Raw genomic sequence first — 18,589 nt, 5'->3', positions numbered from 1 at the left:
AATTGGCACTGTCTGTCCTAGTCCTAAGTTATATAAAGCGGGAAAGAGAGGGTTTAAGATGTAGGGAATCAGTCGCACACACGTTAACACGATAGCTGACGACATAAGCGCACAATTCGATAAAATAACTATATTATACAGGTTGCTTTTTACAACAATATATATATATATATATATATATATATATATATATATATATATATATATATATACAAGGATTTCCACAGTTTTCACTGTATTCCTTCACTCAACCGTTTTCTCCAATTTTTCCTCTTTAGCCAGTCCCCTTCCTGTAGGTTTCTTCTACTCATTGTCCACTTCATAGTCCACTTCATCTCTGAAAGATCTTTGGGGTCTGCCTCTCTTTCTTCTTCCTATCGAGCTCCACTCTGTTATTCTATTTATCCACTGATTTTGGTCTGCTCTTCTGATATGTCCGTACCAGGTTAACCTCTTCTGTTCGATGTAGTCTATTATGTCGGAGTTCATTCCCATTCTCCTCTTAATCTCCATGTTATTTATTCTATCTCTTCTTGTTACTCTGCAGCTTCTCCTTAGGAATTCCATCTCTGTTGCTCTTATTTTGTTATTACATTACATTATAACAAACAGACAAATACACCCCAAGAATATAATAGATGTGCGCACTCTATCTTCCGCCAATGTAGGATCCGACCATGGCCTGGTACTAGGAAAAATAAATATAGCAATCACCACACAAGGCAAGCGAAATAGAAAAGTAGAAGAAAAGTTAAACATAGAAAGCTTAGAAGAAGAAGGGACACAAAACTTGTATAGAAACAGAGTAATAGAAAAGCTAAACAGCCATAATCTAGAGACTAAAAAGAATATAGAAGAAACCTGGAAAATTATTAAAAAATGTAACCTACAAACAGCGGAAGAAGCTTTAGGTAAAAGAAAAGTTAAAAGAAATAAACGGGAATAGAAAACACCACGGTACGACGAAAGGGTGAAAGCACTAGCAAATGAAAAGAAACAAGCTTTCCTAACATACAAAGGAGTGAAGACACCGGAGGCACTAAAAGACTACGTGAGAATCAGGAATAGAGTTAACCAAGAAATAGATAACATCAAAAAAGAACACTGGGAGAAATTTACCAAAGATATGGAATACGACCTTCATGGATCCCAGAAAAAGGTGTGGAAGATGATAAGGAGACAAAAAACAAAAAAAAAATGAATGAATTTGTACGCATAGATAACATTACGGAGGAACAATGGACTGAGCATTTCACGAAATTATTTGGAGAAGGAGAGGAAGAGAACAGAGAAAGAATCATTAACTAAACTCACGATAGAGTACTAATATCAGAAGAAGAGCTACAGGAACGAATAAAAAAATTAAAAAACAGAAAAGCACCTGGTCCTGATAAGATAAACAATGAACTGCTAAAATATGCAAATGGCTCCTATAATTATTCGTCGATATAATAAATACCGGAGTAGTACCAGCGGAATGGAAGGAAAGTCTCCTGCTACCGATACTTAAAAAGGGAGACTCGAGAAATTGTTACCGGCAGTCATAAAAGATAAAATCGGGGAAAAAGCAAACATAGCAGATGAACAACAAGGCTTCCGGAAAAACCGCAGCACAATAGACGCAATTTTTATTATCAGACAAATAATAGAGAAGTCTATTGAATATGGAAAACCAGCATGTGCTTTGTAGATTTAAAAAGTGCTTTTGATAGGGTGAAGCGAAATGACATCTTAAATTTATTAAGCCGAATAAATAGACCATCAGATAATTAATGAAATTAACCAAGGACAATTAATGAAATTAACAATTATAGATACGATAAATTAACAACGATAGAGAACAATTTGCTGTAGTGATAGCCAACCTTCAGTAATGGAAAAGGCACCTTAAGAAGAAGAATGAAATTAACAAGAACAACAAGACCAGAGTTATAATGCCAACAGGTGAAACAAAATGCATAGAACTAAAAGTAGGAATCCACCAAGGAGACTCGCTCAGTCCATTGTTATTCAATATGGTGATGAATCAAATAATTCGCGAAGTAAGAAAACGACACGGATACCACATGGGAGCGCATAAACTCACGATACTATGCTATGCCGATGATGCAGTACTAATTGCTGATAACGAAGATGACCTACAAAGGCAGCTCCACACCGTCAATATCACAGCAAACAAACTTAATATGAGAATATCAGTAGAAAAAACTAAATGTACAGTGATCAGTAAAGAGCCGCGTAGATGCAAACTAGAAATAGACGCCAAAATTGTAGAAGAAGTAATGAAATTCAATTACCTAGGAGTAGAGATCACTAGTGACAGGTATATAATAACAGAGACCAGCGGAGACAAGGACCGACACAAGAAAGACGAAACAACAAATCAACAATATCGAAATGCAAGTATTGAGATCAATAGCGGGCATATAATTAAGAGACAGACAAACCAACAGAAGTATACGCGAACAATGCAAAATTCAAAATATTAACAGTTGGATAAAAACAAGAAAAAAAACTGGAACGAACATGTAAACCAAATGGGACCAGATAGATTAGCGAACATCTGTAAAAACAACAAGCCGTATAGCAGAGGACCCATTGGACGGCCGCCAAAAAGGTGGAACGATAATGTACAGTCAACAACGACTGAAACAGAATAAGAGACAGACAAACAGGAGTAATCCTATTCGCGCGAAGAAGAAGAAGAAGAAAAAGTTTTCAAATAAAGAATTGGGATAAATCTTGGGTTTCTAATTTTACTTGTTTAAAATATTCTATGAGACAATCAAACCAAGAATCTCGAAAACTTTTTTTTGCTGGACCTATATTATGAAGAGAACAAGATGACCACGTGGCGGACTGTTATTTTTGCTTAAGGCATAGCTTCTTCGCCAGTGCAGAAGACAATGACAGCACCACAAGAGTCTTCTGAAAGTCAATCGTCTGGTTCGGATATAATTATATTCTGATTTTAAGTTAAATATTGTTTTATAGTGGACTAAACACCTTTGATTGTAATGAGAATCAAATTTTACATTTGTTTTGACGTTTTTATTTCCAATCCGAAAATCGTTTTTAAAAATTTTAAAATAAAATTATAAATGATCTTAACCTGTTTTAATGTAATTTAAAATGTAATTCTCATTAAAATAAATTGTATTTTAATCCCATATAATACAATATTTAACTTAAACATGCCACAAGAAAACATATTTTTTCTGAAGAAAATTCCATTTTTTGCGTTGAGATTGAGTGTTTGTTTTGTAAGCTATAACTAATTTTGAATTTGTGATCGGTCAGTGGTTTTTTTTATTGATTCTAATAAAACAAGCTTGAAGACTATACTTCTACATGATGGTAACGAAAAGCCATCCATACCCGCTTTTTCAATTCAACGAATTATAAAAACTGCTCAATTAACCAAGCAATTAACCAAGCAATGTTCTTTTTGTGTGAATGGGTTAGCCGAAATAAAGAAGTACAATATACACAGAAAGTATGTTCTGAAATTGTTTTCTTGTGGCAGGCCTAAGTTCAATATTAGGTTTGTATAAGACAAAGATACAATAGATTGTAATAAAAATTAAATTTTTAACTACTGCTAATGTTTCGATTTCCGCAGTGGAAATCTAAACGTCAAACAGTAGTTAACCCTACAATGCGCAATTTTTTATTATCAAAGAAAAATATAGGAGGATAGATTAACTGATTATAAGTAAGGAAAAAATAATAAAAAAAATCAACCATCAAAATTTTGTTTATAATTTGATATTTTATTGGCGATGCATATATGCATCATTGCGCACAAAGGAGCACAGCATAAAGTAGTAAGGTGAAAGTAACTAAGATTTATGAAAGGTTTTGAAAAAGTTATTTTTTTTTTGTTTAATCACAAAGCAGTTTTCAACACTACAAAAGTTTGATTCTCACACAGAGGATTCCTACAACGTAGCCGTGTATTGTTCCAAATGGGAAGATGATTTTGATTGTCCAATCTGACATCCTGAGGTGGCAAGGGAGCAACATTAGTTTTTTTTCTTTTAAAATCGATTTGTTGTTGCAAGTCAGATGGTCGTCCTCTTTTCGTCGCATTTTGTGAGCCAATAGTAGATAGTGTACATGCTAACTCAACTCTAAATTGAGCAAGTTTTAAAAGGTTTGGCTTGCCTTCATTACATCGTCGATAAAGAAGCCAAGCATTTATTACAGTTATGTCAATAAGGTGATAAAATAACCTTATGTACCATTTTCTTGACGTCATCTTTATTTTGTATCTACCAATGATGCTATCGAGCAAATCAACCCCACCCATATGACGGTTATATTACTTTACAATGGCAGGGCATGGCAACTGGATCTTCTTTTTCTGTTTTCTGTCGTATCTCTCTACCATTTGAATAGGATCGGTACTAACGAATGAAGACAATAATGTAACTGTTTTATTATCTCTCCAGAAAACATTACTTATATCTGTACCTTCATAATCTGCTATAAATTCTTCAGAAGTTCCTCTGGGTAATTTATTCAATATTGCTTCAGTTAGCATTTTACGGCATGGAATTCGATTTCTGCGTACTGTTCCAAGACTATGAATTCCTTGTTACGTCAAAACCCTAATTACATGTACGGATGTATAGTAATTATCAAAATACAACTTGTGATAACAATTTCTAGGAATTTCCCGTACCAATCACGACAATGTTACTACTTGCACCAAATCAGGTTCATTTTGTAGTCGTTTTGTTGGACCATTTTCCGTGCCAGTGTACATTTCAAATTTATAACAAAAACCTGAAACCCCAGAAAGCACAAAGAGCTTATATCCCCATTTGTGTGGTTTGAGCGGAAAGTATTGCTTCATGTGGTGGCGAGCTTTTGTTGCACATCTGCTCATCTATAGACAGCATTTCTTCCATAGGTATTGTTAAAAATTTTGATGATAGGGAATTTATAACAGGTCGTAATCTGTGTAATTTGTCACCGGCTGCTTCAATCTGACTGTCATTAAAATGTAAATTAGAGCGTATTTTTTCAAATGACTTTTTACTCATAGCATTTTGGACCATTGCTAATCCAAACGTATCATTCCAATACATTCTTATATTAGGCAATGAAACTACAGAAGTTATTATACAAATGCCTAAATATTTGTTCAAGTCATTCTTTGTTATTTCAAAAGGTTTAGCTGGATTTTTCTGAATGCTGTATCTAGTACTTTCTTCTATGATTTTTTCTATGAGATCGTCATCGAAGAAATGTTTAAAAAATTGGTATGATGTCTGTAAGTCTAAAATTATATTTGGCAGAGTCGTATTCCCTGTAAATGTTGATGGTACGTTTCCAATCTTTTTCTTTCTCCATAACAACTCCTTACATTTCACCACTTCAGATTTAGAAAAACCATTAGTAGAAGTCTTGTTGGATTTGATAGCAGCTTCTTCCACTTCATCTCCACCGTCATCTGAGATATCCACGTTACAGTATTCGTTTGATTGATTATGTTCGACATCAGATACCATATTCTCCATTTCATTGGTACCTCGCCGATTTAAATATTTATCCAACAGATCCGCAGAAATAGAAACAGGCATATTTGTAGATTGTCCAGTTTCATTTTCGTCGTCACTAAAATCATCTAATTCATCTTCACTGCCACTGGGTATGTTTACTAGTAAATCAAGTAAACCGTCGTTATCTAATTCATCCAACCGAATTGTTTTATGTCCATATTTATATAAAAGAGACATCTGCAACAAAAAATGATAATATCAATGAAACTATCATTTTTGCCAACGTATTATAGAATGTTACAACTCTTATATTTTTATGTGCAATTATGTATCCGAAAGCGCAGTGATTCAAATATGAATCGACTGTTATTTATCCAATTACAAAATAAGTAAATATATACTTCAGTTATTATATCAACTAACATTATTTTATTAAAGTTACAAATAGTTATTAGCAAAATAAAACACCACAAAAGCACAAATAGTGTAACCACGTGAACGAATCCGTTTACACTGAATAACTAAGATTCTTGTGCAGCCCACGATATTCTATGCCTCTTTGCCAGATGGACGGGTAGTACATAAATGAATCAAGTCGTTTTCTAAGCTTAAAATTTATTAGAGGGTACCGTGGAAGCGAAAAACCAGGGTGATGCAAATATGCATCACCGCGCATTGTAGGGTTAAGATTCTACCAGCAGAAAATGTGTTATTACATTCTCAATTTTATTAAGCTCTTACTAATTCTTAAAAAGTTTTTTACCACCATTTCATATCAAGTTGAGGTTGTAGCACTTTTATTTCCTTTGTATGTATTAAAACATAGAAAAATATTTTCAATCTTTTTGCGTCGCGTCGCCGAGATTGATAATATAAAAATTTCTGGTCTGTATATAATAATTTTAATTACATTTTTTTGATGTTGATTCCGCCTAATATTGCGCGTCAAATAAATATAAACATTTCCACTTAGATTGGTGAGAAAGTTATGCGAAGGAGAGAATGAGATCACTCGACGATGGATCGCGGAAGCAGTTAGTTATTATTTGAGTCCGGATTTTTCTTTTCATATTCGTTATTGTTTTTTTTGTTATTCGTTTTTGTTATGGGAAAATGTGTAGTGTAGCAGTGTGGATTTTAAGTGAAGTTTAATTTGTTTGTAGTTTTTTATCGAAAGAAATAGTTAGAAATAGTAGTTCTTTAAAGCCGGCAATTTTTTTTATGTGGAGAGGTGAATTTGTTGAGTTAATTACTGATTTGTTGTGTTGTGCATAATGTTGAGACATTTTTATCGACTGAGTTACAGTGTTCTTCTGGTACAACTTATTAAGCTCTATCCGAATATATCGAGTAATACCGTAAATATACAAAGTAGTTGAATTTTTTTTTTTGAATATATTGATTGTGTGAATTCATTTTAAATAGGTAGGATAAATAGGAATAAGACTTATTTACAATTAATTTATTCTACCACCAACGACCGGTTTTGTATACTATAATTTGTTATGCATCCTCAGGTCAACGGTACATGGTAAACTAAATGCTGAAAATATAATAACCCGTATTCGGGTGCTGTCTGGTACAAAATATGTAGCAATTATGCCAATAATATATGTGTGCGATTTATTAAATATGAATTTAAAATAATTAAATAAAAATTAAGTGAAAAATGATTTAGTGAAAATTGAAATTAAAAGTAATATTTATTAAATTTCAATCACTAAATCATTTTTCACCCAATTTTTATTTAATTAATTTAAATTCATATTTAATAAATCGCACACATATAATATTAGCATATTTGCTATATATTTTTTACCAGACAGCACCCTAATACGGGTTATCATATTTCCAGCATTTAGTTTACCATGGACTATGGACCGTTGACATCTAACGTATTTAGCACCTAGAACTTTTCTATTGGTCCTTTGAGGCACGCGGCCATATTTCGACCAATATACGGCGAGGTGCCAAATATGTATATTTAATGTTACTTTGGTGCAAAATTTATATGCGGAATATTAAATATTCGTCCACCAAAAAAGACGACTTTTTATTAAAATCAGTTAAAAGGAGACTGATTTCAAAATATTTGTAATGTATAATTAAAGAAAACTAAAACAATGCAATAGGAAATAAAACAAAATATATTTGAATAAATTATTAAAAATTTTTAAAGTTTAAAATGTAATATTTATGGGAAGTTCAATGTTCCTTCGCCATGTTTATTACCTAGTGAAACATTGCTATTTAAATAATTAAATTGTGTTTCGTTACTCATTCGATTTTTGTAATAAAAACAACTGTTAAATAACTTTTTTATTTAGTTCAAATTAGAATTTGAAATGGGCTATGATAGTAAACTTGTAGCAAATTCAGAAATTAATCCAAAATATGCAGCATTTAACTGGAGTTTTGGAGGTTTCGGAGTAAGCCTCTAAAATTATTGACCTTGTTTTTTTTTTAAATGTAACTAGAAATTACGGCGAACCTCGTTTGCCGTTATTGTTGTAACATCTATTATTATACATCTATTACATCTATACATCTATTACGTAACGAGCACACAATCTTCCATTTGCAAAATATGTTGTTTTTACAGATACCACAGCTTTTTACGATGCATTAAACCATTAGGTTTCATGTTAACCCGTTGTGAACTGGGAGCAGTGCCTTTGGCAGTTATTATTACCAAAGGTCAAACAATTAAAGATTATGCCCCAGAGTACCAACTGCTCAAAGGGTCGATATCAAATGCCTTCGGTGGAATGGCTTATCCTAAAATATTTATTACAGATGATAATGACGAGGAAAGAAAAGCCTTGAAACGTGTTTGGGCACAGCATCACAACCACTTTTATGCCGTTTTCATAAATGCCAAAAGTTATATTATTCATCGACTATAGAAAATGCCACAGAGTCAATTAAGATTATTCTTCAAAACCAACGATTTCCGCATTGGAAGAAATATATTACTGAATATTGGAAAAGGCTTTTTAAAGACATAGTTCTACATAGAAACAAATCTTGTTGCGCTATAGCTTTAATAGACATTAGCTGTACTGTCCTCCGGAGGCGTGTCAGTCGGGAGCTGACAGCCGTGCCGGGCGCATCAAGGAATTTGGAGATTGGTCAAAATACTTGGGAATTCCAAGTTTGGCCAAATCCAAATTTCTGATTGGCTCGATGCAGGGAAATTCCACTTTTGCTACGTAAAACAAAGGATTTGTTTTACATAAAAGCAGGTGGATTTTCTCTCATCAGGCAGTCGAGCTTGCCTCTTCTACTATAGACCTAGTCGGTGCTAATATTGTATCAACTGAGCTATTGGTTTTATTTCTTGTTTTATTTCTCCTATTTACCATTTTCATTTTAGCATTATTGTTTATTCAGACCTTTTCAGGTTAGAATATAACTTTGATTTTTATATTAACTCATGTATGAATATTTGATATTTTATTTGACTATTTTCTGATTGTTTATTTTTCTTGTATTTTGTATCTAAGTTGTTCTTTCCGGTAAGGCAAAGAACTCTTAGAAATATTCTCTTGATATTTGATTTGTTATTTTTTTATTGTGTGTCTAAGTCGTTCTTTTTCGGTAAGTCAAAAGAACACTTAGAAATATTTTCATAATCATTATTGCACTATTGTTTCTGATTTTTCATCTAATATATTTTCTTCCGTAAGTTAAGAAAATACCTAGCATCTTTGTTTTCTTTTATTGCTATTTTTATTCTAAGCTGTTTCTTCCGTAAGTCAAGAAACACTTAGAAATATTTCCATACTTTGTTTCATATTTACATATTTTATCTATCTATATTTCTGTCCTAAGTCGGTTCTTCCGTAAGTCAAGAAACGCTTAGGAACATTTCTGCATTCTTCTATTCTCTTACTTTGTGTATTTTATTTTTTTTTATTCTAAAGTGTTTCTTCCGTAAGTCAAGAAACACTTTTTCTTTGCATTTTTACCATTTGATTTACTTGTTTTACTAAGTTATTCCTTCCGTAAGTCAAGGAATACTTTGAATATTTCACCTATCTTGTTTTCCGTTTTGATCTGTTACTTTGTAACAGTTCCTTGAAACCGTTACCGATAACAGATATTTGTCACGGTAACTGTTATTTATAACAGCACTGGTATTAACCCTTTTTATCAACGACAAAGCAAACATGGTGAACACTAGATCCAACTCCGAAGATAGGAAGAAGTCCGAAGAGTCAGCGATGGGTCCTACAGGCCCAAATTCCCCCTCTCGGCAACAGTACCGCCTTAATAGAATATTATAGGAGACGGCTTCGAAATTTTGCAAATATTAGAGATGCAACTCCACGATTACTGTTTAAAAGACAATTAGAAAAAAATTAAAAATTTACAAAAGGAAGATATAATTAAATTATCTAAAAATTTATACAAAGTTCCTAGTGAGCAAAATAATAGTGTGCTTTACAAAGTCGATATAGCAACAGAATTTTGCAGCTGCAAAATTGGAAGATTGGGTACTTTTTGAAAGCATCAACCTGCGATTGCACACTTTTTTAATATATCTTTTTGCAACGTTCCAGCTACTAATACTCAAGATCGATACGACGTAACTAAATTAGCTTTTTGGCGAAGAAGAACAACCTTTCTTATTTTATAATGGGCTTAGGCTTAGGATCCAGTAAAAGTATTACTGAACATTATATTAATAACATCATTGATAACATTGATGAAAATAATGTTAGAGAATATTTTATTTTAAACAAAAATAAAAAAATAAAAGATTATCCCATATCAATACAAAAAATGGATTGGGAAAGTTTTTTAAAAACGGCAGGAAGTTCCTCGGCAAGGCGATTTGGATACAAGGGTGGAATAAATTTCAATTAGCCGAAGAAAGTTTGGAGTTATTAGAGGGTCAAAAAGATTAGCATGTAGACGACCACCTAAAAATGAACCTTCTAAAAAAGGTTAAGATGGCGTCACAATATTTCAACCAACATCGCAACAAATCAAAAAATTCAACTAAACATGGCGAAGGACATCGAATTTTGCATAATTATTACATTTTAAGCATTTAAAAATTTTAATAATTTATTTGAATATATTTTGTTTCATTTCCTATTGCATTGTTTTAGTTTCCTTTAATTATATATTACAAACATTTTAAAATTAGTCTCCTTTTCCTCATCAGTGGCTTTACAGCTCGTTATGAGCCAAAGCCTTCTTCAGAACAATCTTCCATTTGCCCCTGTCTCTGGCAACTCTTCTCCATGTTTTAACTCCGATGGATTTTAGTTCATCCTCTATGTTATCTTGATACTTAAGTTTTGGTCTTCCTCTGGTTCGTCTTCCCACTGGTCCTCTTTGGTCGAAAATTTTTCTGATCGTTGCATCTTCATCTCGCCTAATTACATGTCCTATCCATCGAAGGCGTGCTAATTTAATACGTTTTACAACGTCAGGTTCCGCAAAACTTCTATATAACTCAAAGTTGTAGCGCCTACGCCACAAACCCTGTTCTTGAATTCCTCCATATATTTTCCTTAGAATTTTTTTCTCGAAACGTTTAAGCAATTCTTGGTCGTTCTGTAAAAGTGACCATGTTTTAGACCCGTATTTTAACACTGGCCTTATTAGTGTTTTATATATGGTAACTTTAATTTTTCTGGGTAGTTTTAGGGCCATATGTTTCCTCAAGCCATGATAGCACTTATTGGCAAGCACTATTCTTCTTTTAATTTCTTCGATGACATTGTTTTCTTTGGTCAGCAGCGAGCCCAGGTAGACGAAGGTGTCCACACCTTCCAGTTCCAGATCATCAATTAATAGTCTAGGGATCTGGTTACCTGATCTAGTACAATACATATACTTGGTTTTCTGTGCGTTTATTTTTAGTCCCATTCTAAGTGCAGACGCCCTTAGTGATCGAAATGCTTCGATTAGAGATTCTGTGGACCTAGCAATAATGTTTATGTCATCTGCATATCCGACCACTTGTACAGATTTATTAAGATGGTGCCATTCGTATTAATATGGCACTCTCGAATTACTTTTTCTAGTGCAAGGTTAAACAAGAGACACGACAGTCCATCTCCCTGTCTCAGTCCATTTTTACAATGGAATGGTCTGGAAAAGTCGTTTTGAATTCTGAGTACACTCTCTACGCCTGTGAGTGTAAGTTCCGTTAGTTGAACAAGATGAAGCGGCATTTGAAATTCCACCATAGCCTGTAGTCTCCTTTTAGCTGGTTTTAATAAAAAGTCGTCTTTTTTGGTCTACGAATATTTAACATTCCACATATGAATTTCGCACCAAACTAACATTCCATATATGTGTTTGGCACCTCGCCGCCTATTGGTTGAAACATGGTCGCATTCCGCAAAGGACATGACTGAATCCTTCAGAATCCTTCTTGTTCGGGTGATAATCATCGAAGTAACAATGATAAATTGACAGCGCTATTTATAACTAGTTTAATTTTAAACGAAATATTATGACAAGTCTTTTTTTATATATATGGCTTCGGCAGTTTGCCATACAGCCAGTTACATGATCTTTTAATCTCATTAGGAGCAGTAAAAAGTTTTTGAATTATTTGCAATCAAATACTAAAATAGATAAATTTAAACACACACACACACATATATATATATATATATATATATATATATATATATATATATAAATATATATATATATATATATATATATATATATATATAAATATATATATATATATATATATATATCCATAAACACATACAATTAACATGGATCACTCACTTTACGTCCAGGGGCCCATCAGCACATTATAATATATAACATACACAGGAAAACTAGGCCACGGTAAATTTATTAAACATATAAAGGAGAGAAAACAAAGGTAAAAAGTAAAAACCAATTTTTTTTTTAACTAAAGAAAAATATGAATTATTAAATGGATTAAATGGAGTAAATTAATTATTAATTATTAAACGGAGATTTACCGGTAATATGAACTATATTATTATATAATAAGGAGTTTTCCAAATTATATTTGGCACAACCAAAAATTACATGATCTAGGTAGCCTTCTACTCCACATTCCACACAGTTTTTACTCACAATCACGTGAATTCGTGCAAGATGAGCAGGAAAACAAGCATGTCCAAATTTTAGCCTAGATATAGTTGTTATATAACGTTTAGGGACATTATAAGTTCTATGCCAATGTGAAACAGGGACAGTTGTGTGTAAAGAAGTGTATGTATCTATTTGGGTTGGTAAAACAAAACTCAGACCATAGATCACTCCAACCAAATCAGAAATACTGGGTAGATATTCTGTGGTATCCACTGAATAAATACTTAATTTGGCTAGTTGGTCCACATGTTCATTATGTTTAATTCGACTGTGTGCTTTGGCCCACATAAATATCACATTTTTTTTATTTTCTTTAAAGTGTTTCACTAATTTTTTAATTAATATTATGTAGGGATTGGAGTATGTGGTTGGAAAAAAAAGGTTGGTTAATGGCTGTGAGAATTGACATGGAATCTGAAACAACAATAACGGAGGATTCCCTGTTAGAAACAAAAAGTAGGACTTCATATATGGCAATTGCTTCCGCACTGAATATGGATATATTTGCTTTTAATTTGAACATTTTTTCTACCTTCTCCATGGGGATGTAAAAGGCACATTCTGTACCGTCTTCTGATTTCCACAGAAATCCCTGTAGATAGTACTGTAGTAATCCCAATTGGATAAGATGCTTGTTATAATGTTGTTAGTTGCTCTTCCAGTGTTTACATAATTTGGTGTAATAAATTAAACGCTATAAAAAAGTTTCAAAATCATTGATATCTGTGTGTGATTTTAAATTAATAGCTTCATCAGCAAAAACTGTGTTTTCTCACAAGAGCTTTACATAGGGTTGGAGAGTTTTTTTTATCTAATATGTATTCGTTAAATCATAATTGTTTAAATTTATTAATTCGGTATAAAGGAAAGTGTCCTGGTCTTTAATTTTCAGTAAAAATTTTTCGGCCAAGAAATGTCTTCTAAGAGAAGTTGGAGGCTCCAGTGCTTCAACATAAAGGGGCTTAATAGGAGTTGTCTTCATGGCACCAATACAGAGTCGCAAACACGGGTTTATAAATAAGTTTAATTTGTTTAGTAAGTTCTTGCTGGCAGATCCATATAACTAACATCCATAATCTACGATAGAGCGAATGTACGTTCTATAAAAAGTAAGGAAGACTGAACATCTGTTCCCCACCAAGTTTTAGTTGTCATTTTTAGAAAGTCTAGGCCTTTTTCACATATATTTAACATATATTCTATGTGAAATTTCCATGTGAGCTTGTGATCCAGTATAATGCCCAAATATTTATTTACCTTTTTAAAAGGAATTTTTCGCTGTTTTACTATAAATGTTTCTATATTGGGAATATTATGTCTACTGAAAATGGTCATTGTTGATTTTGTGGCCGACAGTTGAAGGTGCTTTTCTCCCAACCATATTTCTACAACGTTGTCAGTATCCATTAAAAATCCAAAAGCTTCATCTCTCTTCTTTGTTTCACAGTATATGCTGAAGTCATCTGCATGTTGGATGATCTTAAAAGGATATTTTTCCAACTTTAATTTATGTAGGTCAACTGTGTATAAATTAAAAAGAAAAGAACTTAAGACAGCTCCTTGTGGAATTCCTGTAAAAACATATCTTGGGCCTAATAAAGAATTGTTAAAATCCCTGACATAAACATGTCTTTCTGAATATAATCCGATAATAGCATATACTATTGCCTTGGGAATTTTAAAATCAATAATCTTTTTTTACTCAAAATATTTAAGCTTAAGCTGTCATATGCTTTCTCAATATCAATAAAAATTGTTAGCAGAAAGTTATTTCTGGAGAAATTATTTTGAATATTTGTTACTAAGGTTGTAAGTGCATCTAACGTACCCACTCCTCTTTTGTATGCAAACTGATAGGGCGTAAGCAGGTCTTTTTTATGTAGCCACCATTCCAGCCTATGTTTTATCATAAGTTTTTTGCACACATGATAGCAGAGAAATTGGTCTATAAAATGGGCCAAATTAGGCTCTTTACCTTGTTTAGGAATCGGTGTGATTATATATTTTTTAAAATCTTCAATGCACTCACCTGCAAGGATCTCATCAAAAATTTGCAGAAGAAACCTTTTTGCTATAATTGGTAGGTTCTCTAACATTGGGTACTTTATTTGATCAAAACACGGGGCAGTACTTTTTTTATTTCTTAAAGCATAATTTAGTGCGTTAATATGAAAATTATTTGCCAAAAAATGTTTTTTATCTAAGATCGTATGTTCGATATTTCCAATGAAAGGAACAGTCTGGGGAGCTACATAATTAAAAAACTCATCTATTAAATCATCATTATGTGACTTACCAAGGTTTATTGTTTTACGATTCATTTTTTTTTGCTTGTTTCCATATCATGCTAGCTGGGGTATTTTTGTTGAGATTGGAACACCATTCAATCCAACTTTTTTTGGCTTTTTCTTTTGATGTTCGTTTAGTAAGTGCCATGGATTTTTGGTATGCAAGAAAATTGTGAAGTGTTCGATTTTTGCACTTAAATGGTCTGTATTCTTTTGAAGTTCTTTGTGCAGCATTATTTACACAATTGATTAAGAATGCATATTTCTCTTTGGTGGTTGGATATTCTGCATCGGTAAAGTTATAAAAGTTATCTTCCACAAACTCTTTATATTGCTCCCAATTAGCTCCTTTTAGTTTACATCTATATCGCGGAATTGTGATATCCTGCGGAATTTGTTGCATTGCAAGAGTTATTTTTATCATAAAATAATTCGATCCAAGTATTTCAGAGTAAACTGTCCAATCTATATCACTAGCTACGTTCGAGGAGAAAAAGGTAACATATATTATAGAATCATTGCAGCCTGGCCGAGTAATACACGTAGGTTCGCCAGTATCTATAACTACAAAATCACAATTATTGCTTGCTTCAATGAGCTGTTTACCAGATAGCATGATGCGCATTAAAATCCCACCAATAATATATATCCAATCAGTTGTGTTGGTTTTAATATCCGGTGACCTATAAACGGAAATTATACTTAAAGTTTTGTTGTTGAATTTAATATTAATACCACAAACAAGAAGGTCGACATTAAAATTGGAAACTATGCTTAATTCTAGGTGTGAAATCGATTTTTTGATCAAAATGCAAATTCCTGAAAACCCATCATGTCTGTCTTTATGAATTACATTATAACCTACGAAACTATATACTCTTTTGGGTTTAAACCATGTTTCACTTATTATTGCTACATCAATATTATTATTTACAAGATACATGTTCAGCAGAACGTGCGTTCCACTGACAAATATTTAATGTCTTTGGTAATGGAGTGAAGGTTACTTTTTACATGTGTTCTCCAATACTTTATTTATTCCTGTTTGAATCATTATTCAAATTTTTGATAACTTTGATAACAATAGTGTGAATACTTTTTAAAAATTCAACTATAAAATCTGCAATTGACTTTACAATGTTTTTATTATTTAAATGTTGATAATTTGGTCGATTATTTCGAGGCAGTGGTTGTTTAGGGCCAAACTGAAAAGGGAACATCGGTTGTGGAGAAGGAGTGTCATTATAAATTCGACGTTTTTTATAGCGATTGCTGGCAGGACTACGTGTAGGATGGGTGGACAAAACATAATTGCTATTATTCTTAAAATTTAAGTGTAAAATGGAGTTAGAATTTCCAGAGTTAGATTCAACCGCTGGTAAAGGCGGAAAATTGGAGTTGGATAAAATAGAAAAACTATTGTTTACAGATATATCAGAATAAGACATTTCACAATATTTTTTTGCCTCAATAAAGGAAATATTTTGTTCAACCATAATATTCCTAATTTTACGTTGTTTTTCATAATCAGGACATTTTCTTAAAATAGAAACGTGGTCATTTGATTTACAATATAAACAGCGAATTTCTGAATCGTGACAAACGTGCTTTTCAGCTTTTACATTACTGCACTTAATACATAATTTTTCAATATTTTTACATTGCCTAGAAATGTGACCATAGCGTAGACACCTAAAGCACTGTGTAACTCTGCTAAAAAACCGCTCTACCGAAAAATATACACTATTTATTGAAATATAATTAGGCAAGGTGCTCCATTCAAAAGTTACAATAATGCTTTTTTGGGGACATACTGTATAACACCATCCTTTTCTATTCTACGATGTGTACGTTTAACATCAACTACTATTGAAGGAGATGTTATGTTATCTAAAATATATTTCGTATCGTATTGAGTATCGATTTCTTTTATCAAACCCTTAATTTCTAATAAATGATTTGGTATAAAAGCTACGAGATCATTTTCTGATAAAAGAGGATTGTTTACCAAAGCATTGGCATCAGAACAAGTTTTTAGACTAACTTTTATTCTATTTTTTCCAACAGATCTAATTTGATTAATATTCTTAACATTTAGTTTTTTGTGTAAGACATCTCCCACAAATAAGGGATGAAGACGGCTGGCATTTTCAATATTTTTTCGTTCGATAAAAATACAAATATTCAAATTATACTTATCTCCATTCCTTAGGTTAAAACGTTTGGGTGTTTTGTTTTGTTTATAAATATCCTTTTCGTTATCACTAATGAGCTGACGACTGGGTTCAGCTGTTGCTTCAGAACTGGAAAGGGTATTCATGTCTTGTACGGGGACCGATAAATAATTTTCTGACTCCGCATCACTTTTAGAGTTATCTGCACTCATTGTCTGGTTAATAGTTACACCTAACGCCGTCTTTCTTTTTTCAGCTTCCCCCATTTAGGGGAAGCTATTTACAGTCCGTACACTATATCACAAAAAAAAATTTAAACTAGTTTACAAAGTAGAAATTAAATAATTAATAACCGATACCGGTAATTATCAGAATTTTGTTGATAGAAATACGTCTGGTAGCTAGCAAGTCTATCACTGTACTGTTTAGGGCAAGTCGCAACTATGCGACAAGAAAGACAAAACAAAAACAAAAGGGAACAATGGGAGCAAAAAAATAATAACTTAAACGTGGTTATATGGACAAATGTATACGAAAGTGTCAAGAAAAAATTATAATTATAACAAGACAACAACTTTTTAAAGAGTTTTGGAAAATGAGAGATCGCAACATTCAGACACAATATATTAGTCGTTTGGTAACTAGAAACCCAAGAACATGTATTTTTAACACCACCATTAAATCTTGAAGGAAGTGAACATTGCAATATAAATTACTTATAAATAATAGCCACATTGTGATATGTAAAAAAATGTCTGGATACGTTTGATATAACTGATAGTTGGGTGATGACAATGTCTACAGAGATGCCAGGGAGCTCTGTTGGATTACTGTTGAAGATATGCGTAGAAAACACACTACTCGGCCACAAAGAGTAGCAGATGCAATTAAAAGGACTGTTCGTAAACACATATCTTCTATCTCAGCAGAAGAATCTCATTACCTTAGAAAAACAAGACAATAAAATTATAACAAAAAAAATTATATTTTGAAGAGACACTAAATATTTTTAAACTGTTTGATTTGTATACCGAATGGATGCAAAAAGAACATCCTACCTCGTCTAGTGCAGTATTAAGACAGTACCGTGAAATATTTAACAGCCAATTTAACATAGAGTTCTTTAAACCAAAATATGATCACTGTATATTATTTCATGTTTACCGAAATACACATTAAGACTAAAAAGCAGAGATGGTTCTGAAGTACATTAACCACATTGCTAATAAGACTATTTATTGTCATATTAGCAATGACTTAAGGAACCGGATAAAGAGATTCCTAACAATGCACTGGAAACTATAGTTGTTGCTTTTTACGACTTGCAGAAAGTTCTCACCATACCTCAATTTGAACTCTCAATGATTTAATAAAAATGGAAATTAAATTAATTTCAGAATATTTGACATATGGCACAATGAAGAATTTTCCTATATGAGAAGAGGGCTAACGAAATATAAGTAGCAGTGTTTACAACTTCATTGCAACTACAATTTTAAAAAAATTTAAA

This window comes from Diabrotica undecimpunctata, chromosome 3, assembly GCF_040954645.1.
Source record: "Diabrotica undecimpunctata isolate CICGRU chromosome 3, icDiaUnde3, whole genome shotgun sequence".
Classification (NCBI taxonomy): domain Eukaryota; kingdom Metazoa; phylum Arthropoda; class Insecta; order Coleoptera; family Chrysomelidae; genus Diabrotica; species Diabrotica undecimpunctata.
Note: the sequence above shows the minus strand (reverse complement) of the source record.